Source organism: Anopheles cruzii, chromosome 2 (assembly GCF_943734635.1).
Source record: "Anopheles cruzii chromosome 2, idAnoCruzAS_RS32_06, whole genome shotgun sequence".
Lineage (NCBI taxonomy): Eukaryota > Metazoa > Arthropoda > Insecta > Diptera > Culicidae > Anopheles > Anopheles cruzii.
Window position 1 is genome coordinate 51346714 of NC_069144.1, and position 25644 is coordinate 51372357.

The window sequence follows — 25644 nt, forward strand, 5'->3', positions numbered from 1 at the left end:
AGCTGAGCGACCCCGTCGGCTACGAAAACGATCGTAAATTTATGTCTCAATCGGTCCGGCCGCCCCAGAGTTCAACAGCCCGCTCTAGGAAGCGGTCCGGCCTGGGGACTGGGGGGCGGTCAAAACGAAAAAGAAGAAAGAAAGGGTCAATTAGTGTGAGCTGATGATTTACTTTTTGTTTTTCGCCTTCGCGCTGCGAACATTTATGCTCCTAACGCCACCCCAAATTGCGGGCGCCCAACCTGTCTTCGCCGCAGCGCCGCGTCTTGACAGCTCGATGGCATGTAATAAACGGCGGCGATAGGAATAGGAGGTTCCTCACGTTTTTCAGCTTCTTCTTTTTCTATTTTTCGGGGAAAAGTTCAAGGCAACGCGCGGCCCGGCGTGGGGTTGATGAGCGAAACGAAGCTAATCAAGCGACCGGCGAACTGCACGGCCTCCGATGCTACCCGATCTGGTATGCGCCGTATCACGACAAGTGTTTTTACACCACACCACCACCTCGAGGCGCCCCGTCTTTTTGTTTTATTCAATTTTTATGATCGATTGTTACGAATTGATAGCCGCAGCTATGTTGTGGTCGGTGTCGTTTTTTACGCGTCGTTTTCGCACCGATTTTTATTGCAACTCGAAGCCGATTCAAACCACGAAAAGGTGGCATTTTTATTTTCCGACCCGAACGTGTCAATGCGTCCCACTTCCCACTCCGGTGATGGATTGGCCCAAAAGGGTATCCCACAGTTTTGCCGAACACAATACCAACCGGAATGTGGTGACATAATGTGGCCCGCGGTGTCATCGTTGCCAAAACTAATAAAATAACAATATATTTACAGTCCCGAAGCATTGCTAATAAATAGAAACGGAGGGCACCTATGCTCGTCATGGATGCGCAAATAAAAAGAAGGCCATAAAATAGTTGCATCCCATTAACGCCGTATTCTGAGGGTTGTTTCGGGTTCCTATTGCCCAATAATTTTAATTGTGCAATTGTCCTATTTGATTTGGGCAATCTGTCGCATTTATTCGCACTAAACCTACATCCGCTAACTTTTACGGTTTGCCATTGTTTTGCCGAAATGATCGACTCATCGAATGTGTGACCAACCGATAACCGATGCCAGGAGCCTTCCCCACATCCCTGTTTTAGTCTATCTTACTGAAAAGATTTATTTACTCAAGTTTTAAAATATTTAGTACTTGGGGAATACTTTAGGATTTGGGAACATTTTACTTACTAAAATTGGACTAAATGTGCCTTAAAAAATGTGTTTATCTCCCCCGACCAGACAGCACCCTGGATTAAAACTTTATACACATCTTTCGCCGAACCGACAACGCATGCAGTTCGTTGAATTTATTTTGACCGTCCAAATATTGTGGAACGGTATCAATTACTGGCCCTCCAATCGATCAATCAACTCCCGATCTGTGATACCCCTAACCTTTACCGTTTCGGCCAAGAAACTAAAGCAAAGCAGTGCTGATTTGTTTACGTTTCGAGGCTGACCAAAGAAGTTACGCCTTCCGCCGTCCAATCCATTCCAGTGCTGCTCGCCCAGTCGCTTTATGGTTCCTCATAACCTATCCGACTTCGAAGGGAGCCGAAGGTCCGCGGGAGTTACTAGGCGGTGTTCGGGGCGGACATAAACGAAACGGCCACGCCAGCCAGCCAGCGATTCCGTTACGCCGCTTCGATCCGATTGTTCCGGAACAATGCAGCACTTAAGATTGCATCTGCACCAGGAGATGCAATTGCAATCGATACCCGGCGGGCGGTCCGGGAGCGATAAATAAGCGCGAGATAATTATTCGCCCGCCACAGGACGCTTCCGGACGCGCGTCGCGCGTTCCGGTTCGGTTTCGGTGAGTTTCGTTCACCTTCTCTGGGTTGGGCCACGGTCACGGTGCCCCGGTTACTCGATCCGTTCCGTGCTTATCACGGTACTGTCCGGGGTTAAATATACTTTTCAGTCGGTCAGCCACTTAAGCGGCTAAAGTTTGCCGGCGCTGGCGATGGATTATTGCTTTAAGGTGGAACACCACCATCACACTGGCGCCCGCGTGCTTCACTGTGAATTTACATTACGAAAATTCGATCACTAGCTGCCGTCAGTTCAGTCGGCTTCGCCGCCGAAAATGACCCACCTTGGCTCCCGTCAGCCCGGACATTTTTCGCACCGGGGCCGATTATTATCCGTTGCATTATTTCACGACGCCCGCCCGACGACCGGATGCAGTTGCAGACCGAGCGGCGGATATCGAGAAGATCGCGCGTTTTTCGCGAAAGGTAAGTTTGACGCTCAAAACCCCCAAACCGCGGCCAGATTGCGCGATAGAGCGAGAGCTAGAACGAGAGAGAGAAAGAGAGGGACTGAATAAGGAAGGAAGGAAGCAATCAGAAAAAAGATGGTGCCTGGGCTCAAGTTATCACAGCCCCACACTACACTGTGGGCCGTGGATGGTGGCTCTCCATAACTCATAATGATTTATGGGTAGGTGATTTATCCAGCCAACAACCGGTGATGGAGAAGATAAAACATTTGACGGCGCCCCGGGGTCCGTGGGCCGGTGGCCACCCGTCAACCGAAAAAAAAAACTCCCCACCGATGGGAAAGGAAACTGGACCCGATTAACGGTTCACTTTCGGGAGTGCAGCGCGAAAATATGGGACGCGGTTGTTAAATTCAATTAAAACCGATCCGCTCACCGAAAGTTGGGCCACGTGTCGGGCCGAGAATGGGGATTAAATTAGCAAATGGGAGCGCCATTGAAGGAAAACACTTTCCGGGATGCGTGGTTCGATTGATTGAAAATTAATGTTCAGCTTCGGGCTGTAGGAATACCTATGTGATGACATCCTACACTATAACGCCACACTATACATTTATTATTCATGTTGAAGGTCAAAAGAGACAGCCGTGGGATAGAATTGTGATATTGTTAAATCTCTATAACCGAACGAAACACTTTCGTTCGTTCGTTAAAATAGCTCAAAAGTTTCTGGTGGTGTCTGAAATCCGGCTCAGCAAACAAGAGGTCACACTAATGGTCACAAGGCGTTCACCATTAACTGCAAAATTCAGTAGCAAGCAAACGGACGTAACGAGTATGTAATTCAATTTGCGACACACTCAGCTGCGTGACCGGTGCCCTAATTCTACGCTTTTAATCGAATCTAAACTTTATTGCTTTTGCCGTCCGTTGAATGAACCCTAATTTTAGCGAACCTATCGATTCACCGTTTCCCCTGGGGAGCATCCCTTTAAAGAGAAAGTTTGGTCCTTGGCTGCTGGTTTCGCCGTATTCCCTTCGGAGCCTTAGGAAGTAAGCAAATCGTTGTGGGAAGAAATGCGTCACTCGTCGAGGGCCTGGATATGCTCGATACCCTCCAATTATTTCTTCATTTTAATGGCATTTTTATTCAATTTATGTTTTCAAGGAACTAATCGTAATTTAGTTGCTTCGAGCTGCCTTCAATTGACAGAAGCCCATTCTTGGGCATTATTATTCCGCGGATCGTTTCGTCCTCGATCACCGTCGCAGCTGCGTTCAATTGCACACAACCTGACACGGAATGTGCCGGAGCACATTCTCGCCCCCGGCCCGGTTATTCCGCTTGCGAAAACCGATACTTTATGCAAATAGGTATGCTACCCGAGCTAATGATTGCCGCCCTGTTTAAGGACGAACGCGCGTTTGACAAAGGGCACCGTTCGGGCGGCATGTTTACTTTGAGACTTGCAAGGTGGATTCACTGTAATCGATTAAACATCTCACCATCGAACAGCAAAACACCGCATAACAAACACACACACACAAGCCGTAATGGTGCAATTAGTCGTGCTGGCAAGTGTCGACATATTTACTGCGTCCTGCGCCTATAATCGCAGCATCAAAACGCCAGAGTCCTTCGGCCCGGCAGCGTGCTGTTTATCGATGTTACGGTTGAGGTGCGATAAATTTTACTTGCGATTGTGTGCTAATGAGTCTGGACTTATTTCAACGTTGCGCTGTTGACACTCGGCACGTCAACAGTGCATACAGTACTATGCTGCCGAAGTACTTCCGTGAGGCGATCGAATGAAACGGAGTTTCTGTTTTGCTCCGGCCAAACAACGGTTTCTGTTTGCGATTGGCTTTACTTGTTTGATCAAAATTTTGTAGAGAATGCAAGTTTGCCGTGCATTCCGTGTTGTTGATAAAATTTCATGTAGAAAACGTTCAAAACTCCTGAACTGGTGTGTGAGGAATAACATTAAGCTGAGTATTGATAAATGCAATGGCGTTAGCTTTATACGTTCGCGAACTACAATTAAGCCGGCTAATGGTGGAATGAAGCGAACAGATTGTGGTCCTAGAGATCCTACTCCACTCTAAGCTAAGTTTCATCCCGCATTTTTAACTAAGAGTTTTTAAGGCATACAGACAGTTAGGAATAGTTATGAGAATGGCCACGGCCTACCCTGACCTTGCCTATATTAAGGAACTTTACAGTGGCCAGGTCTGTCCGATAGTTGAATATCGGTCAGTGTTGTCTAGTGCTCCGCGACTCTCTGTTGGATTAATCGCCTTGAAAACATGCGTTGAAAGTTTACACGATTCGCTATGAGGAAGATTGACTGGGTGGAACAGACTTAGCTCCCGCCTTATTGCTTGGTGGCGTTGCTCCTACCCAGCAGTATTGACACTCAAGACTTACTGGCTATACCTTTATTTGCGTCATCTTGTCAGCTCACAAATTTTTCGTTGCTGACTACAATAAAGAACTCCCTTAGAACTAGTACAATTCAACCCGTTAACTGAAGAACATTAGATTGAAGTTAAATTTAATCAAATACTATCTGTATTTATTCGCCGTATCCGATAATAATTTAAGAGCGTATGAATTTAATTTTTGGAGTATAGTTTTAAAAAAGATTGCTTGTAAGTGCTTTCTAAAATGTATCTATCTCAACTCTATCTGTCTAAAATATATTTCTAAAATCTATCAAACCAAATAATATTGAATCTGGTTGACCAGATTTATTGTTTGCAGAAGTACTAATACACTGTCGCCTTAGCATCTTCTTCAGTGCACCGGCAAGATACTATGCTGCAACTGGGAGGCAATGCGTATATTTAATAATTTGCCACCAGAATGCAATCCTTCCAGTGCCATGAAGCATCCCTTTCGAACGCGAGCGATTGTTTGTGAAAGCCCTAGAATGTGCGATGAATTGATGTGTTTATGCTGCTTCCTAGGCGTAGAGGTACAGCAACTAGGACGTGCCGAATGTTCAATTGCACAATGCTGTTCGCGCTCAAGCTCGGTGCGTGCAGTACAATAAATAAACATTCGAGAAAGTTTTGGCAAGTTCGATTGATGATGAAGGAGTTGGTACTGCCCGGAAACAGCTTGTTACTCACACAAGTACCAAACAACATGCGCAGTCATGGCCAGACGATCGCCCGGAGTGAAACACCGAAACGGAAATGAAAACACCGAATGTTTGGCGAACAAGGAGCAAAATTCACTGCTCGCGTGAGTTGCAACTGAAGTGCAACAGTTGAATCCTATTTATGTTCCGAATCCGGCCAGCCGACCGGTCCATGGGTCTCACGACGCCAAAGATCCCTCAAGCTGCTTCTAATGAAGTGTTCACAGTCGTAAACGAAACCAGAGCAGTGCCGTGATTTTGATGTCTGGCGCTGCTGGCCTGCGTCGGGTTTTACGACTTAACGCACGTTTTATGATGATTCATAACGCTCTCATCGGTGCGAGGTGACGGATTGTTTTTGTAAGGCTTTGATAGGTGCAAATTCGACCTATATTAAACTCGTTGTAAGTCTTTGGGATGTTTACATAAACTTTGCCGCCCGCGGCTAGGCGGAGCATGGAGTTTAGTCAGTAAGAAAACGAAGAATGTTAATGGGACTAATGGCATTCTTTCTTGTGTGATCGAGAAAGATTAATTGTCGATGACACATCGATGCCATTTGGGTTGTTGAGTGGTGACAAATGGCTGATGATGAAATTCTGCAATCTAGTTTTGGAATCAAATCAGTCCATTTTTACTACATTCATCTAAATTTAATGCATAATTTAATGCATCTAAATTTAATGCGGTTGTTAACTTTGGTATGTTGTGGGATAAGTTTTTGTTTATCTCTATCTTTTATTTAGTAGCCCTAAATGCCAGGAATGTAAGAATGTACAAGATTTACAACAAAAATGTAACGAACTTTGAATTATAAAGGATCAAATTTTAGTTTAGCTTTAATCCAAATCCTAACAAATTAATAAAAAACATAAAAAATGCTGCAGCATGTGTTTGCAACCCAACATGGTTACTGTTGGCCACGTTGTGACACTTTTATAAATCGATGCATATTAATTTCAACCCAAACTGTTGTTTCCTTTCATCTTAAGTATGTTTTGTTGACAGCATAGATATTTTCAAAAGCATAGAACATTTGCCAGAACCACCCAAAAGGCACATTTGTGCGACCGAAGAACGTGTGCCACATCGCCATCGCTGTCTCGTTGGCCTGTTGACCTGATTTAGAAAACATCACAGTCCCGTCAAGGTTATTGGTCCTTCTTCCAAGCAGATGTTCGGTATCTGGCTGCTGTTGCTCTAGGGTGAATAATATATAATGTAAGACTTATTTTCTTAAGCACACGAACTCGAACATTCATCCATTTTGAAGAGTACACAGGGTTTACAGAGTTTTCCTTTTTATTTGGTCCTTTGCTTAAACGATCTATTTGATGAAAGATCCACTTTTCTTTTCCTTTTCATTTATAAATAAATAAAAAGATGATAAAAGGGTCCCAATATTGACAAGAGGATCGTGGTTTTGCTGAAAACATTATTCTTTTCGACAAGAGGATCACTTTAACCAAGAAACTTTAAAAGCGCTCGCATTGGTGGGCTTTAAAATTGACAAAAAATCTGTCAGGACAGGATCTTATCTCCCAGCTGATGCTGCGTCCAGGGACAATAGCAATCCTTGGAGGGTCCTTGTTGTCACCACGAAATCGGGAAAATCATTCCGTTACTTCAACCGTTACACACCGGGTTGTGAGGCACGCTGACTCATCGTGGGGACTCCGAGAACGATCGATTGCCTATCGAAGCATCGTGGCGGACGGACAGACGGACCGACCTGGCCTATAAATAGCCGGTGAACATGCACAACGGTTCCAGAAAGTGCACACACACACACACATGAGACGCATTATGCTTTCAATGTCATGGCCCGAGCGGAAGCGGAAATCTGAGTGAAATCGATGCTCTCTCACCGGTGGTGGTCGGGTTGGTTGCGTAGGAATGTGGGGGAAACACGCCACTATCAAAACAGACCAGCCAAAACGAAAACGAAAATGTGAGCAATTTTTGAAAAAATCCGAGAAAATCTGAAACCCGAAAAATCCGAAATTTTACTAGGGGAGCAAGAGCGATTGGTAGGTAGCACCATTAACATGCATGCAATATTGCATGACTTTCAAAACGTGTATGCAATATTGCATGTAAGTTATGGAATGGAATGCAAAACCTGTATGCAAAGTTGCATGCAATGTTGTGTGCAATTGTTTGTGAAGAACTTGTACACGAATCATGCACCGAAACATTGCACCAAAATATCTGGCAAGCAAAAATGCTGAAATATTGCTGAAAATATTGTTTGGTCGTATCATGCAACATTACGCATTTTTTCCATACAAGCTTCGCAATCAAGATGGCATACAACATTGCACGCAACATTGCATGCAAGTTAATGGTGCTACCTACCAGTCGCCCATGCTCCCCTAGTCAAATTTCGGATTTTTGGGGTTTCGGATTTTTTCGAATATTTTCAACAAATGCTCATTTTTTAGTATAGTTTTTTGCATATTGCTCCAAAAAAACTGAACCAATTTGAGGGAAATTCTGCACAGCGTAGTTTTGTTTTATTTTAATGTGTGGGGTTATTTTGCGATCGGATGAACACGGCCGATGAACACGACCGAATGCAGCCGGAGGAAACCCGAAGGCAGCCGAACTCGCCGGCCTTTCGATGTGTGCGGATGTTGCGCGACATGCCGCGTAAAGAAATGCGCAACTTAGAGGGCGCAAGCGAGACGGGGCGAGTGATGAACACACGTGTTCTGGTTTTTTTTGTTTGCTTTTGAACGGGGGGCCTCAACAAGCAATTGTCAGATAAACCGACCGAATCAGTCTTTTCCCGGCGTTCGATATTTTCACAGGTCTTTCGAAAACGTGCTCCTTCAGCATCCGGCATCCGGCTCCGTTGCTTGCCATCCGTTGGTTGGCGGCGCCCAGTGTTTGTGGTGGCCACCCCCGCTCGTCGCAAGTGTCGTGCTCCGTTGTGCAATTTAAGGCTTCTTCTTTGCAAAGCAGGAAAAGAAACCGTGTGCGACTCGTGCGTGTCTACGACGTTTTAACCCCTTTCGGAGCCCCTTTCGGGGCCAACGTGTGGCAATTGTGAGTGCAACTGTGTGCGCGACCAACTCAGGTATCCCAGTGATCCCCACGATTCCCATTGGTGTCCGTATTTTGGGTGGTGAAATTGCATCGAAAATTGCGAAAACAAACATCGCGTGTGACGTCTCCTGGCCAGTGCTATCCTTGCGTGCGACGTGCGAATTTGTTGCATAAACACACACACACAAGCCTATAGAAGATCAAAACAAAAATCTGATCCCGGCCGGCGTTCGTTAGAAAGGCGTCTCCAGAGTATTAGCTCCTCGCTGGAGTACACAACACAAAAAGGTAAAGTGGGCAAGTGGCCATCGGCCAACACATCCTCGGGACGGGGACGTTGGTGTGTTTTAAAAATTCCCGCAAAATACACAAGACAAACCATCAAATCGTGTTGAATGTGAAGCGCTTTCGCAACCGTGACCCGAAAACCGGTGAAAAACAGATAATGCTTCAACCCCCATCAACGGCCGGTGAATGGGTCCTGGGATATTATGCTCCTTTGGCACGTAATGAATAATTCAATGCTGAAATTAAATCGACTGCAACCAGCCGCGGCGTCGGGCTCGTGCCGTTGGATCAGCAGGGCTCAGATGAAGGTCGGAAAAGTCGGACCGAAGCCTGCTCGGTTGTAGAAACGGATTCGCCCGGAACAGAGACGGGGTCCTGTTGATTGGCCTACCTCGCGTGTGTACGTTGCCACTCTCGATAACCCGATGGTGATTTGGATTTTCGATGAGCCTTCGACAAGACGCAGTTGAGGTGAATCGAAGAACTATTTAATTTTACATTGAGCCGTTTAGTTCTACGCTAAATCATCGGCAGAGGGCCTTCGGTGAATCTATCGGTCTCGGAGCGTGGAAAGTACACAAAACATATAAGTTACGTGTCGCTCGGGTGATGTTTTTCCTGATAACCGATCGGCAATGAAGCCGCTTAGAGAGCCCAGTTTCAGTTTTGCGAAAGCCGATCCATCAAACAGCATCCCAATCGACGCAATCCTTTCGAGGGTCGGTCTCGGCTTTTTTTGCCACAGTAAAACGTACCGGAGAAAAGAAACACAGAATCACAGCTCCCAGAAAATGGAAACATCGGTACTTTGGCCGATGGTGGAAATGTTCCTTTCCGTCGTCGGAAGCTCTCCTCGTTCGGTTGGTGTTGACAATTCGTTCGTGTGGAGCAATGGAGCAGCAATTTCGGCGAAACTGTCATCCGCTTAGAATTTCGCTTCACGTACATTTTTTTGCGCCTTCCAATATGATGCTGGACCATATTCCTTACCGTCTTGTGCGGCTTCGACCGATTTTTCCCTCTTTTTGCGGCACAATTGCCGATGATCGTTTGATTTGTCGGTTGTCAGCGTTTTTGGCGTCGTTTTCCTTCAGATTCTCAGAATTCGTCTATCGGCGGCGCAACCGACGGCGCCATTTCAAAGACATACTTATCGCCTGTCCGACCCTAAGCGGAATACCCTTATCTGAGTCTGGGCATCTTGTGACGCACCCCGGGAAGGTGTCACGAAAATTATCGTTGAACACACTTTTCGGCTCCTGTGCGGGGGGAAGCCAATAAAAATCACGGTCCCCAAAAAGCCAAACCGGTTGTTGCGGTTTTCGCTCCACACTGGACCGAGGTGCTGACCTCTATGATGGGCATTTCAGGAACCGTTTTTCCTGGCGGCCGCCGTTTTCTGAAAAGTCTGCCAACAGTCTGCCTGCCCGGAGAGCGTCTAGAGGTTAACTCCAGGTGAAGACACCCATTCCGGAAAGTGCGAAACCTGCGTTAACCTTTCCGCCCCACCGGCTCCCGCTCAGATGCCGGGTCGGTCGGGTCGGTCGGAGCATAAAAAAGGGAACGGATCCCTGGTGGGTGGTGCTGGTGCTGCTGCTGGCCGTTTGTATTACACCCCGCGCTAACCAGGGTTCTCCTGGGGCGCGATGGTGAGTTGATGTGCTGATAAAAAGGCGGCCGCGTGGCCAATGTTTCGCGGGACCAGAAATTTGATTACACCGAGTGTAAATATTGATCTAAAAAAGTTTCGGCCCGGCGAACCGAAATGCGTGTGACGCACACGCACCGTACCACGTGCGGTGTTTGCGTGTGTGTTTAGGCCAGTTTCGGGCCCTTCTAGTGAGGAAAAAAAAACAAACCGGAAGCCACCTGCTTCTAGTGTGGTTCGGACCAACTAGAGCCGCACCAAGAATGTGGTATCGGAACCGTGTTGCCAGCCTACGCTTCGATGACGCAATAGGTCCGGAATATCGCGCGGAGCAAGGAAATTGAAAATTAGCGCCTGTGTCTATTAAAAGCTGCCGTCCTGCAGTGCCATCGGCCGCACTGATAGGGCTCACGGCGATGGCAGTTTTTTTCTTCCCCCTATTCGAAGTTGAAGAAATCAGCCAAACTCCCGAAATGGCACCAAACGGAACTCGATGCGGTGACCAGTGGTGGTTTGTTTTCGTGGTTGTTGCTCCTTTCTGGCCGCGATTATGCTCGCGCAGCATGATTTATGATTCCCGGGACCCGGGGTGGTGCTCAGAGCGCGCCGTTTGGCGCCCAAAGCGACCGCAATCAGCGAGCGCGCGAGATTGGCCCTTGCTTGTGGTGAGGATTAATTTGAAAATTAAAGACTTTTTTCCACCCAAAACCTCCACACTGGGCAGACCATATTTCAAAAGTAGTCTCATTAGAACAACTGCATTGTTCGTCGGTTGATTCGGACAGAAGAAAAAGTGTTTCCATTCTCGTTCTCGCATTCCGGGAACGCCATGCGCCGCAATCCACAATATTTTACAACACACACCTAATAACACATCAGCAAGACACACGCGGCGGACCCGTAAAAATTTTACAACATTCAACGGAAAGGATTTAGCGCTGATTTGCCGGTGCTGGTTCCGGGACGGCCTTCGCCTTCATCGGCGCACCCTAACCCTCCACAAGTCGGGCAGCAATCAGACGATCGTTTGCTCTGCTCCACCCGAAGCAGTTTCGTATATTTCAAACTAACCCCACAGGAGGGCACCGGTCCGTCATCCGTCCACCAGACTCGATTTATGATCGGATCGTAAAAACAGCAACCGTCTTCTGAGCCCCGAGTAGGCGCCACAGATCGACGAGATCGGCTGTTCCGATTCTGACGGAAGCCTCGCGGACGGATCACCATCGGGTGGCGACAGTCACTACGCACTCGTCAATGCTTAGCATTAAACTCCTACCTGTTCCGGGGCGGCGGCTTATTTCCGGCCCACGCCCAGCGTTTGTGAGGCTGTTATAAAGTTCTTCATCACGGAACCCATCCGTTCCGTTTAAAGAACCGCAGCGCGGGCGAGTGGGTTGCCATATGGCACGGCACAAGTTTGGAGCCTTTTTTGCATATCAATAGTCACCGATCGGAACGGAAGCAATGGAGCGCCATTGAGATTATACGGTGCCCGGTTTCGGAAAAGGATCATCCGGTTCCGAGTGACGCCTCGGATGACGCCCCTGCCGCTCATCAAAACTTTCGATAAAGAGTGAGGCCATAAATATGTTCCGAAACTACCGAACGAACAGAATGGAGTGCGATTGCAAACATTATCGACATTGCTTATTAAAAAGTTTCACCGCCATACAAACTCCTCTCAAGATGGGCGCGGCAGAATGGCAACCGACGAGACCGATGGAAATGGAAAGTGTCGGAGAAAAATCGAGCCAAGCCGGGGTTGATGGAAACAGGAAAAGTTTGTTGACTCACCCGTCACGGGGGGTCAATACAGAACGGGGGGCTGATTGAAGCCCTCCATCGTGGCAAGTGTGAAAATATCCTCACATTTGCCGTTTTGTTGCGGAACGTTATTTTTTGCACTCATTTTAAAGCTAACAAAACGATACACCGCTTCCTAATGGATTCTCTCTATTGTTTCACCTCCAAATAAGTGCCGCGTCTGGGGTGAATTCGGTGCTAATGCTGGGTTCCCCTCGAAAAACCGCCGATGTGTTTGCCGAAATTCGTTAAACATTAAACCAGCGTCAATCGATTTCAAACTACTGTCCGACCGACCGACCGGCGACGAGGTGTGAATGGAACGGTGGATTAGAAATGCAAACTTTGGCACGGTACTCGGGCTAAGCGCTCCGTGCAAACAACGACAAGGTGCGATTTTTCATTCAGCCACACAACTTCTCGAAACTGTTTACCGCGTGAAGCCACGGGCCCCGTGAAGCCACGACCAGCCCGCGGGCTGGTTAACATTTTTCTCCCGGCCACGTTGTTGAATGAAGCGAAATGGCATATTCGCCGACCTGATGAGCTCATTGCCGCAGGACGCGGAGCTCAAGCGGTCCGACGCGTCTTGAAGGGTAACAAACGAATCGGTGCCTATGTTTAAACTGGAAGCCGAGTTTTTTTTTTGCCAGTTGATGGTTCAAACAACGAAATGTGGTTTAAGAGTTAGTATGGAAAAGACAAACAGCGTCAACATGTACAAAAGTGGGCAGCTCGTTGGAGCGATAATATTAGGCAATTCTTTTGAATTAGTTTTTCGGTGCATGATGTTAATTCATGATTTCTTACCCCCAAAACGTGGCTGGCATGCAACATTACTATTGCTCACTTGCTTACTCCTGATCACTGTTATTTTCTGCTGTTGAATACAGATCTATGTCGGTCTAAGTCTAAGTTATCTACATTATCGACACTAAACGGAGTCCAGGGAGTAGTCTCATGAGTTTAACGAACAGCCAGAAGTCATTGGGCCAATATGGTGATTGCGGAACGTAGAGGGGTCGATTTTGTTGGGAAATAATTACGTGAATGGTATGCAACATCGTTTTTTATCCATCGTATACGACGCGATAACACTAAAATAGTATTCGTTGCTGGCAGTTTGGTTGGAAGGAATCCATAAAGCACTACGATAATCGACCGTTTTCCCGTTCTTTTTTGACACACCGAAGTACGTTCGAATGGTTTAGATATAAATAACAGAATGTGTGGAAAAAACGGCAATATTGTTTCAAATTTACATACAATCATTGGTTGTAACAAACAATGTGTGTGTGTGTGTGTTCAGCATGCACCATGCTTCGGGTGGCATTCTGCCGTTCTGCGTTTAAGCCATTCGAGCGGTACGGCCGTTACGGGGAATGTCGGAGAACATTTGCACAGCACTGCCCATTATTTAACGCAATTTCGATTCATGCCCGAGGACACGCAATTCCCGCCTCTGACCGAGACAAACAGCCAGCCACACTACGCCGGCTTTATCAGCGTGTAAATTGTTTCAATGAAAGCCGCGTCAGAGCTCCGGAGAGCTGGAGTGACGTCTTGAGGACGTGACACGGATTCGGACCGGGTAGGGCAGTAGGAGACCATCCGATGGCTCGCTGTCAAGCCCGGGCCCGGTCCATCAAGTGACTGCACCGTTTACAACTGCTCATGATGTCACCTGAGCCGGCCACCAGCTATTAGCATACATCATCGTCAACCGGTGGCCACGCCGCGAGAGCTTCCATCACCATCATCATCGTCTGTGGCGGTTTCCATTGACCGACTGGGCGGTGAGATGTGCGGTACAAAAAAAGCATGACAAACCCAGCCACCCACCAGGTCCACCCACCCACCACGAAAGGGTTACTGTTGCCGACGGTGACGACGGTGGCGAATAAGCTACCGAGACGCACGATAACACCGGACACGTTGCCGGCCACGAAATTTGTCACCTTCGTCACGAGCATTACACGCACACCCATCTCGTCACGGCCACAGGAAAAATGGAACCCGCCAAGGCCAAGATGGTCGTAAATTCGATCGACACCGCGCCAAAGGGCGACCCCCAAGCTCCATTTAATCTATCGGAATCGGACCGCCGCCGCCCCGCCGACTGAGTTTTGACACATGTTGGGGCGAAATAATTCAAAGAATGAATCTATTAAACCAATTAGCATAACGCGCTACCGCACGGTTGGCCGTATGGGTCCTGGGCCGCGTGGCCCACCCTTTTTGTGATGGAGAAACATCCCGCGGGTGGTCCGCAAGCACGTTTAACATGCCACACGCCCAGCGCGGCCGTGGCCTCCGCGAAGCATATCAATCAAAATCTAACGAATTTGATTGATGCCAACGATACGCTGCCCCGTTTCGCCATCCCCTTCCGACCAGGCTAGGTATTTTTAGACCCAAACACACCGAAAAAGAAGTTCTGGTTCTCGCGGGCCGCCCCGCGGAAAGAGTGTGTTGAACCCGATTCGTTTGGCCATACTTTTTTTTGGTGGTGTTGTCTCGCGTGGTGCCAAAAAGGAGCAACAATCACGAGACCGATTCGCAATGCGAGGCGAGGCTCGCGGTCTTTTCTTAGCGGTTAGTCCCGTCGACACCGGTTCCGTTAGATGCTCTCCGGAGCACGAAACGCACGTTTTATTGAACTGTTCCGTGAGTGCCACCATTCGCAGCATTTCTTCCACCGTAGTGGGGTTGAGGAAATAAATGTTCTGACCGTTTGTTGCTTCCCGCGTTGCGTCCGGCGTTTGTTTTGTCTACTTTACGTGATAACCAATCAATCTTATGCTCACCGTGCGGTTGTGGGACGCGCCATCAGGCATCAGCTGTCCGCGAGCGGTCCACGGGTTTTGGATGGACATCGGCTGGAGGAGATTGATCGTGATGTCAATTTGTAGCAGACACGTCGGGTCATCAATATGAGCTGCTCATCGTTTATTGGCTCCTTATTCAAATTTCAAATATTACATCTGCTTGGAAGAATTTTTTCAAACGTTCGCCAACACTTGCCACATTTTCTTACTTTACTTTATCTTTTGTTTGGGATTGAGAAAGAAGAGAATCATTCATGAGTATTATGTACATCAGAGAGAGTCTATTGCAAAATTAGTTGACCTTTAATTTCAAAAGAGGTTTGATTGGGTTCAGCCTGTATCAAAAACCTGCCCGGTGATGGCTCATTCACTGACGATCTCTCAATCTAAACGGCGGATGCCAGGGTCTTAAAATTATGCGGAACACAGCTTAAAGACCCCTTTTTATGACACGAACAAAACCTGGACTGGATGAGTTTTCCTATGTACAAACACATTAACATTTCAGAAAAAAAATGGTAGAAATGGATGGCTAACAGTTTCCGAAGGTGCAGTTGTGTTGCGCATTCTGCGGTCTTATCAAACACCCAAAAGTGGAATGATTTATGCCCAAAGTAGCGGAATTTTCTTCGACAAAACTTTACCGAAAGTCACGGCGGCCTACAAGTCTTTTAACGAGGCCCCTCAGTACGAAAGAAGAAAACGGAAGTTCCACCCTTCAGCGGACCAACAGGACCGAAAACCGGGAAACTCTTTTCGACATCCAATTGAACGGGCCGGGCATCCGAAAATTGATAATTGATCTCGGCCGGACGTGCTCAGGGCGATGTTGTGGCGCCGGTAGCGTTCCGCACCGTAACGATGACGAGGACCGTCGGCAAGGATGCGCTCTTTAAATGATCGGCGGCCCCAAACTGAAGATACCACGGCACGGTATCCCGGCCCCGTGCCCCGTGTGCTCCGTATTTTCACAATCTTGTAACTTTTACAAATTGTTTAACTTTGCGAAAAGCCGAACCGAAAATGGCATGCCCCAATTCCGGTTACCCGGAACGCGATGTCTTGTGCGATGCGCGTCCCCGTTGCGGAGACGGAGCAGAGTTGGGGCATAGTTCTAGGAAGGTGTCGAGCAAAATATGGACTGTTAAAGTCCGCGAACGCAAACAGAGAGAGAGAGTTCACGAAAAGCACGAAACTTACTGCTTTGGCGTACCAAATAATCATCCCTGGGCGGGCACAGGACACATACGGGCGACCGGTCACAAAGTTGGCCTCTTGTCTGGGTCTCGGAAGACGTTTTCCACGCTTTTCCCCTTCGCCGCGTGTGACAACTTTATCGTTTTTCTTCCGGCTCGTGATGGTCATAAAAAAGTTTCCCACGCTTGTGGCCCGGTTTTTGGCTGGCGAATTTGCGTAATCCGGCCGAAGTTGTAATCCCGGTGTTTCCCGAGTACCCGATACCGTGTGGCCCGATGTGCCGTAAAGCCATCCGTGAAATACGTCCCCCGGGAGTCGTTGGTCGCTGAGGAAGTATAACCGAGTCGAGTTCGACGCAGTCGATGCCGGATAAAAACTCCGACTCGAAACTCGGTAACAAAACGGTAACATTGTGCAACAAAATATCGTTTGCTAAATGATTTACTGTACCGTTGTTCCGTTCGATGTTTGCCCACCGCGCGGCCTATCTCCACCTCCGGTACGGACCGGAAGTTTCTCCTTTTACAAAAGGGGCCCTTTCTATCGATAAAACCCGAATGCCCTTTCGAGTATGCAATCGATTTTGGGCACAACTGCACCGGCACTCACAAAAGCAATTGCAACATCGATCGCCCCCCCCGGTTTTATTAGCGCAGGACCTTCGAACGGCACAGTAGTTCTGTGCCACTGGAATGGATAAAACGACTCCTAATGGTTATCCTGCGCGTGAGAGTTCCGGGTAATAATTTGTTTTCGAGAGCTTTGAATAGTTTTCATAAGCCGATAGCCACCAGAGACATTGCCACATCGCTCGGAATGCATCCGTTGTGGCCAATTTTTATGAGCAATTTTTAATGGCCCCAACAGTGATCGGTGATCCGCAAGGCAAATCTCGGTGTTTGGGGCTCTTTTTTTTTGGGAGGCCTTCACACTCCGGCTTCGTATTACCAAAGTTCAAGTTAATTAACTTTTCCATTTTATGGCCCGGAGAACCGGGAACCGAAATCGAACCGTGAATGAGTCGAGCCGGTGGCAGGTAACACATTGTTCAATAAGTCCCGAGACTAACTATGAAAACAACATTACATTCTTTATTATTCATCAACATAATCTCCTTCAAGTGTAATACAATCATCCCAACGCTTCTCTAACTTTTCAATGCCATGTTTGTAGCACGATTTATTTTTTGACTCAAAATGACCCTCAGTAGCAGCGATCACCTCCTCATTCGAGCCAAATCTTTTTCCCTGGAGCATCGGAGTTTTCTTGGTTGTGCTTCGAATTACATCAAATTTTGACACACCTCATCTGAAGGTTGGTACTTCCGAACGTCGGTATATAAATGGAATTATTGGCGCCCTTTCTACGCTAGTCTCGGTGCTTATTGAACGATGTGTTACCTTAAGCCTCACCAGCCAGCCTGTGCACAGTGACGAACGAAAAGTGAGCAAAACGTTTCGCCGTTCCTAATATAATTTTGTGGCGAATAAAAATAATCTGCCGGCCAAAGCCCAGGCGTTTGGGTGCTAAAATAAATCATCGCGGGAAAGTGGATTCCGCTTTGGTGGATAACCTCTGTGGGGTTGAAGTCAAACGAGTCGATTTGCTAATAACCGCGGCCACGTTGCCAGCGCGCAGATAAGCCCCCCGGTTGGCGAGGAGTTTTTTTGCCACAAACCTTTGCATGGTCGGCGAGACGCTGTTGATGTTTCGGATCCGGCGCCACAAACCCCCGGCGCGATCGTTGGGCGAGGTCCCGGCGCTGAGTTATGCTTTATGGGGCTGCGGCGTCGCTGCATCGCTGCAATCGGATCTGCATCGGTAGCGACAGACGATCGAAGGCGTTGTCGATCGTCTCCCAGGTTTGAAGCACCAGCGAGTCGAAGAAGCGCCGGTTCTGTTTGCTCGCCCCCCAGACTGCAACACTGTTGACCGAGAAATGTTGTGAACACATGTGAGCAATATAGTGAGGCAAAATAAAAAGTTGACGCCAGCGATAGTGAGGGCACTGCCAAACAATATTCAAATTAGCGACTCGCAGCGCACTTGGCGCAAAATCACGGGTGTTCCGTGTCCCGGGCAGAGTGTCCGCTGATAAGGGATGTTGTTAATTTGTTGAAAGTTTGTTGTACGAGTTTTCGCTATCGATGCCGTGTCAATCGGTCACGACATCGATCCCACTCGGGAACTGCTGACAAAGTAACGTTGCGCGGGTCGCGTGGCAAAATACTGCTGACGGCTGCCGAACAAGCTGAAGCGAATCGTCTTTTTTACTGCGACACGTACAGGGTTTACGATGGTTTTTATTTTAACATGCACAATGTAACAAGAATGTTCCGGTTTTTCTTCCCTTATGGATTCGGAAATAAAAGTGCAGCAAAAAAATTGACTATTTTGAGTGGTGTCATCGGATAGGTTTGGGTAACCGTAGTGTTCCTTTTAAGTTTTGTGTTGACACCCTTCAGACTTATTGTTGCACACTTTGTGATGTTTTTAATATTTTTTTATTAACAGGACATTTTGTACAATCTTACAAACTGGACATCCTGCCCTTCAGGACTTCTCCAGTATGCTGAGGACAATGTTTCACACCTTCCAAATGGTAGCACACATTTTGGACGTCCCCGTGTATCCCCCCCCCCTACATTTGCGAATGGAAATTTGCACCGTGGCCAGTAATTGACACCGGAGCAACGGTGTCGAACACCGAAACGGAAGGGCCAAGGTGTCGAGTGAGGGACACACACAAGTTGCACACATTGTTCGAAAACCGTAGGATTATAAAAACCAAAACTTGCGCACACGTCAGTTTCAGCTTTCCGATCGTTTCCCCAAGTCCAAAGTTTATGGCGGGTCTCGGCCAGGGGAAAAAGAGACCACAACGAAGCTAAGACGGTAAAATGGTTCGGCCCAAGTTGCGTTTGTGCTGATTTTGTGCGGTATCGTGTTCGGCAATCTTCACGGTTGCGGTTTGCGTGCTGCTGAGTCGCTGCAGTTTTAATAAATAATCTCCGCAAATCGCCGAGCCGAGTTTGGCCGAGGAGTGTTGCTTTTCGGAGAAAAAGTCTTGGCTACCTCGTTATGGTTTCTTTCCGAAGCACATTTTTCTGTACATAGTTTGCGCTGTTGCGAATAAGTAATCGCCATAAAATTACACCTCAAAAGCTTCGGAAGCGTAGGATTTCTTAGAAAAATTGCACAGACTCTTGGTTTTTGTAGGCTGAAGGCTAACACAAAACATTTAAAGGTGTCAAACGTTACGCAATGCCGTTGAGCACATGTTTCTTGCCAACCCACCGTGCCAGAAGCATCGCTACTAATTGGCAGAGTTAGCGAAAGTTTTGCGACACAAGCTTTCGGTGTCGGCAACATTAAACGCAATCGAGAACCAGATCGTTTGCGGCGGCTCATCAATAGACCGCGGTGCGGTATTGGCTCCTGCCGCGGTCTAATTTTCTCACCCTCGGCCGGCTTTTCGTGATTTAAATTTAGCATCTTAACGCCGAAGCCCACACGTGGCCGTTGGCAATATGTGTGTGTGTGTGGGCTGGCTCCGAATTTCGTAAGATGTGCGCTAATTTTCTACCCGGCCCTAGCCGAACGGTGGCGAACGGTTTAAAATTCCATCGGCCAAACTTTTGCCGATGGTGGTAGCGAACGCACGAAAAATGGGCTAACCGGGCCGGATCCTTTCGGGCGGAACAAAGCGTGCTTTCGGGCACACACCGGTGTGGCCCCATTCCATCGATGAATAAATTAGCAACGAAGGTTGCTCCTCCGCGAAATCATCGACCGAAAGCACACAGAACCCGGATACGTGAGCGCTCTAAGGGCTGTGTGGGCTGGACCCGGCCGGTACCGCCGGGTCCCGAGAAACTTTACTAATCCTCCAGGATGCTCGTAAGTCGCCCGTTCGGAAGTAAATTCGGTCTCCTTCCCTGTTACCCTTCGAAGCCCCTCCGGAGGGGGTGTGCTCCGTACGGAAGATAGCGGCCTGAAGGCCACGAAACCCACACATGCCAAGGATGGAGCCACGCTGTTCTAGGAGTTGAACATAAATTCAGTTAAATCCAGTCACCGGCCCAACGACGTAATGCTGTTGAATTCCCCGCTCGGTGTGTGGTTTAATAATGCATTTTCATCAACAACCCGTGACATCCTGTCGTCCTTGTGTGTTCGCGGATTCCGGACAGGACAACAAGATTGTCCGGCGCCGGGTCTGATTGGCTGGTCGGAAATATTAATGGGCTCATATCGTGGCACAATTAGCCGGAACTGCCCGGTTGGATACGCGGATTCGTGTGCATTGGCTTCGTGACTCCCAGCAACTCTTGGAAGCTTGGATTGGGCCAACAAGGATTACAAAAGCGTCCACGAGAGCCACAAAAAAAAGTGAAACGAAGTTTGCTTGCAATCTCCGTTATTTAGATCCAATCCGGATGGGACTACCGGGTTTTTGTCGCTCGTTACATCCTGTCCGGCCACGGGGCCAAACTACTTCACTTGCGCCACTCTTCCAAACGGCAACATGTAACATGATGTAGGTTGCGACTGGTGCGCAGGTGAACCGCCGGAGCGGCCGGAAGCGAGCCTCAAAGCCGTGAAAAGTAACCGGAAAAACGGCACAGGAAAATGCGGTAGTCGAGCGGCGGCTTCCTGGCCGCAAGCTGGTATTCCTTTGGAAGATTTACATTTTTAGAGTCAACCCCCCGGCGGGGGGGTTTAAAAAACACTGTCCGGGGTGTTTCCGGGAAACGGATGCAACCGGAGCGGATGGCTGTGCTACAGGTGCGATTGTATTTACTACGGTGGGTGGGTAGATTATAAGATGTGGTCACAATGGTGGGCTTTTGTTTATAAGTAGTGGTCACAAGTTCGCTTGAAGTACATGGATCCTGAAATCCGTTTTTACTACACCTCACTATAAAGGTCAGCAGTCATTCCGGTTGTGAACTAACTAACTTCAAATAAACAACAAGCTTCATCGCATTAGTTGCGCAATGGTGAAAAATTATCAAAAAATTTGTTGTTGAAAGGGGTTCAAGTTGCCTTAAAAGTCCTCCGCTCCCAGAGGATCTTAATGTGGAACGTCATTGGCGGTGTGCACGAGCAGCTGCATGTGTCCGCCGGAGAAAAAACCTTTATTATTTATGCCGGGGCACGGAAGCCGTCCATTTCTAAGGCCACCCAACAGGGAGAGAGAGAGTCAACAAATGCAACACTGCACTGAGCTTTATGGCTATTGTTTTATAGAACAGAACTCGGTTAAGTAACATGTTTGTTCGGCGGGCCACAGACACATAGTTAGACTGTCGCGAAGCGAAGCCACCCTAAAAGCGCATATCTCATGCGGTGCATCTTCGCTCGGAACGACAGCGAAATAAGCGCCGAGCACCGGAGCACTTTTTATCGTTTTATGAGTTAATTTAAATTTTATCTCACCGTCACGTTCTGGGTTGGGGTTGGAACTGAAAGAAAAACAATTGCTGACGATGATGACGACGGTGAACTTCGGCTTACTGGCAGCTTGTAACTGCGAGGTGCGTTTGTGCTGTGTGAAGTGCAGCATCGACAGCGGGACACGAGAAACTTATCTAACTAGGAAAGAAGGTCACAGCCCGTCGACTGAGCAGCTTAAGAAAACCCCCTTGACAGAACGGAACGCTTAGCGCTGATTCAGCATGCGGTTGACAGTAATTGTTCGGTGCCGGGCCGGGCCAGGTTGGCTGAAAGAGTAAGTCGAAAGAAATTGAATTTTCTTTCACATCAGCAACCAGTCATCCTTAGAACGATCAAGATACGGGGTCCCTCCGTCCCCTGCAACCAGCCGGGATTCGAGAAGAATGAATTTTAAAGGTGGTACTACAGCACGCAGCAGAATCAAAATCACTTTCCCGGGAAAAGGAAAGCAGAAGGAACGGAGGAAAAATCGGCAGCAAAAGTGTACACCGAGAGGCTTATCCAAGCTCGCCCGGCGTTCCGACATTTCGTGAGCCGAGGTCCCGGTCGTTAGTGAATCGCACAAGGGCACGAGGGCGATACAACACCGTCTGGCTAGGCGCACGGTGCACACAGAATCTTATTTGGCCATCTCTAGCTTTCGCCGTTCGTCCTTTTTGGGGAGGGAGAGCGTAGAACCGAGTTCTAAGACCCGATCCCGTAAACACAAAAGGGTTGCATTAAAATGGTGCTTCAAAACGGGATAAGGATGGTGGCAACATGTGCTCGCGCTGGGAGTTCCTCCACACACGCACACACACACGTACCAAGGATACGGGTGCCATTTTCGTACACAGATTGGCGAAACCGAAACCCATTCAGCGGTTTGCTCGGTAGGTTTGTTTTTATGTAGACCAAAAGTGCCTCTAGAATGCGGGCCACGATCGTAAACTTCAAATGTAAATATCTGAAATTCAATCCTTGCATTCTATTTTTGCACGAACGTCTCAAATACCGACTACGACAAAAAGTGTTAGTCCTTCGAGTATCGAAATGAACCGTACGTACTCTACATGTGTGTGTAACAACGAAAGAAATTAGCAAAAAAGATAATTAGCCCCGGGAGAGACGCCACTAATTTTAGGGACTCTAGGGCTTCGTGTGTTCCAAAAAGACGATCGTAATTAATTCGCGAATCCATACAACAACACGCGCTTCAGATGATAAAAATCCTCACAAAACAAACATAGAAAAAACATTCTCAATGTGCGAGAAAGTGTATAATCTTCAGCCACCCGGAGTATTTAAATTTTGCTGCCACGGAATTGACCTTTGTTACGAAGGAACCTTCATCCCGCAGCTCAAATGATGGCGCAACGCAAATGTACTCTGCAATAGGATAACGTCGTTTATGCTCTTGCTTTCTACAATTGTTTATGTTTTCAAAGTAAACTTAGGGTGGCCCTTTCTATTCCGTGGCATTCCTCCCTTTAAGAAGATTACTATGCAGTCGGTAGCACCGATTCGATTACGTCAGCATCACAACCAAAACAGTTCTTCACCATTAGAAAAGGCGACTCCTCTTCATCAAAACTAACACGAAGCCATTAGAGAACGAGGGGTTTGATCACTGCGACCATGCGACGCTCCATTTGCATCCGCCCGATCCGATTTCGCCCGATCCGGACCCGGTGCAGGGCCGGTGCTCATAAATAAGTAATCATTTCATCGGCCGGGTGGCCGACAGACGCAATGGTCTGCCGAAGATCTTTACACACAGCACAACACACAGCACATTTGCATCGCAAAACCGACACGGCACCGGCGGAGCAATAGAAAACACTCCGCCATTCATGGGCATCAGTACAATTAAAACCGTCTTCTTAACGATCGCTTTCCAGCATGAATTGCCAGTGCGATTGTGCACCTTGTGTGTGTGTGTGGCCAATGTTGTTGCCTCCTATTGTCTGTTCAAACACATTTCCCCGAGCGTGCCCCGGGAGTGCCATTATTTTATTTTCACAAAATCTGCATAACGACAACGATGACGACGACGGTCCGCAAAGGATTCGAGCATCGAACGATGCGGCGGTGCATATTTTTGCCCAACATTATTCAATGGAACCCAACTGCGGTCGATGCGGAGGAGAAAGGATTTTATTTTTCCGGGTTTGGTCCAGTTGAAGAAGGTACAATACACCTCACATTTTATGTGCCTTTCCCGGGGATATTTTTGACAGTGCCCAACGTTCGATACAGCGCTATCCGGAGTTTTGGGATTGCTCGAAGTGATTTAATTAAAATCCATACAAAAAGCCTGGATGCAATCCGTCCGTCCGTCCGTGGGCCGTGTTATGCAATCAACTCTGCCCAAATTGGTACAACGCACCTGGCTTCAAACGGCTCCACGGAGAGAGAGTATCGTGTTTTTGGGTTGGCTCATCACCGCCTCCTGTGATGATTCAGTTTGTGAAGCGATGAAGCTACATTCGAGTGAGTCATACCCGATCACACAGCTGGCCAAACAGCGAGGAACAGAAGAAGATTCCCGAGAGCCGCAAAGATACAGGGTGCGTCTGAATTGTTTCATTTTTCGATAAAAGTAACGCAATTGGCTGCCTTTTTAGTCGTTTATCCACGGCTTTAAATATTGTATCTAACGATTAGAGCTTAGGCAAAAAGGTAATTACCAACCGACAATGCTTTCCGAACTTTAACCAACTGTTGAACGGCCCGAAAAAAAAATGGCCACTGCCACATCCTTTCTAAACGTTGATCAACGTTCAACGGAAACACCCTGTAGAGAAACCCGCGACCGATGGTGATGCTGCACGCGTTTCGAGGCCACGAATGTTTGAAAACGGACACGATGTTTTACAATCGCAAACCTTGCTCTTGTGTGCCGGCCACACAAAATTTGTACAAATTTATCTTTTTCGCTTTCGATCTACGCCATCGTTCCGTTCCGTCGGTACCTTGAACTACGTACGGAGAGCTTATTTGCTTTCCGATAGCGCATAGCCTACTGGATCGCGCTGATGACTTCATCAGCATATCGTTCGCCCGACGGTGTCATGGTTTTCTTCGATGTTGTTCTTGTTTCGTAAAGAGCGTAACTAAGGTTCATACCGACATGCCACACGTTGTCACGATGGAACGCCGACCCGAAGACGGTGCAGATGGGCTCCAATACGACGCAAGAGGGCCATAGAGTGAGATAATTAATGTTCTACACAGGTTTGCCGCGTAATGTCGAGGGCTCGATCGTTGTTCCGGAGCGTTGCGAATGGTAAGAAACCCGAAGAACGCTACCGATTCGTTAGCATACAGAGGTGCTTGATAGAATCTCGGTTGGTAGTTTTGTTCTGGAGACTGTTTCCAACGGGCGAAGCCAAGTAATCTTACCTTCGAAATATTAGTTTATTTATTGGAAATCGATTTTGGGCGGCTCAAAACGCCATGCCATTTTAATACTTCAGAGAGCTTCACAGATGGGACAATAAATTATGGAACGCAGGCCCACGCCGTACCATGTGTCTCCATTATGTGGCTGAAAGTTAATTATGATTCATCGGTTGATAGGTGTTCACCGGTACCGTTCCAAGGCTCATTCATTATTTAAAGTTTGGCAACATTGAGCCCTGTGAACCTGAGTTCAATTTATAACCCAAATGAGCAGACGATATGAGTTTGGTAGTAATAGAATGTATTGTGTTTAGGGTTTGTTGAACTATGATTAGTGACGAAATGACTCTCAACCCAAGAAAACAAAATCTAATTTTTGTTTTCTGCCCATAACAAAACGAATCATTGTGACAAATATGAAAATGTTTAACCGAAAATAATTCACCAAACACCTTTTCTTTTTAGATAGATTAGACAATTCGCCACCACACCGTTTTCAAAGAGACTTCCTATTGAAGAATTGAACTAAATAGTAACGCCCAGCAAACACACGTTTCTCCGA

General features: G+C 47.6%; 1 protein-coding gene across 2 annotated transcripts in view; it reads left to right on the plus strand.

The window, feature by feature from the left end:
- Positions 1–8274: 8274 nt before the first annotated feature.
- Positions 8275–25644, plus strand: part of LOC128268958 (uncharacterized) — a 65732-nt gene continuing 48362 nt past the window's right edge. For both annotated transcript variants that reach the window (XM_053006276.1, XM_053006277.1), the window contains exon 1: positions 8275–8759. The gene's annotated coding sequence lies outside the window, so the exon portion shown is untranslated. The remainder of the gene's footprint in view (positions 8760–25644) is intronic.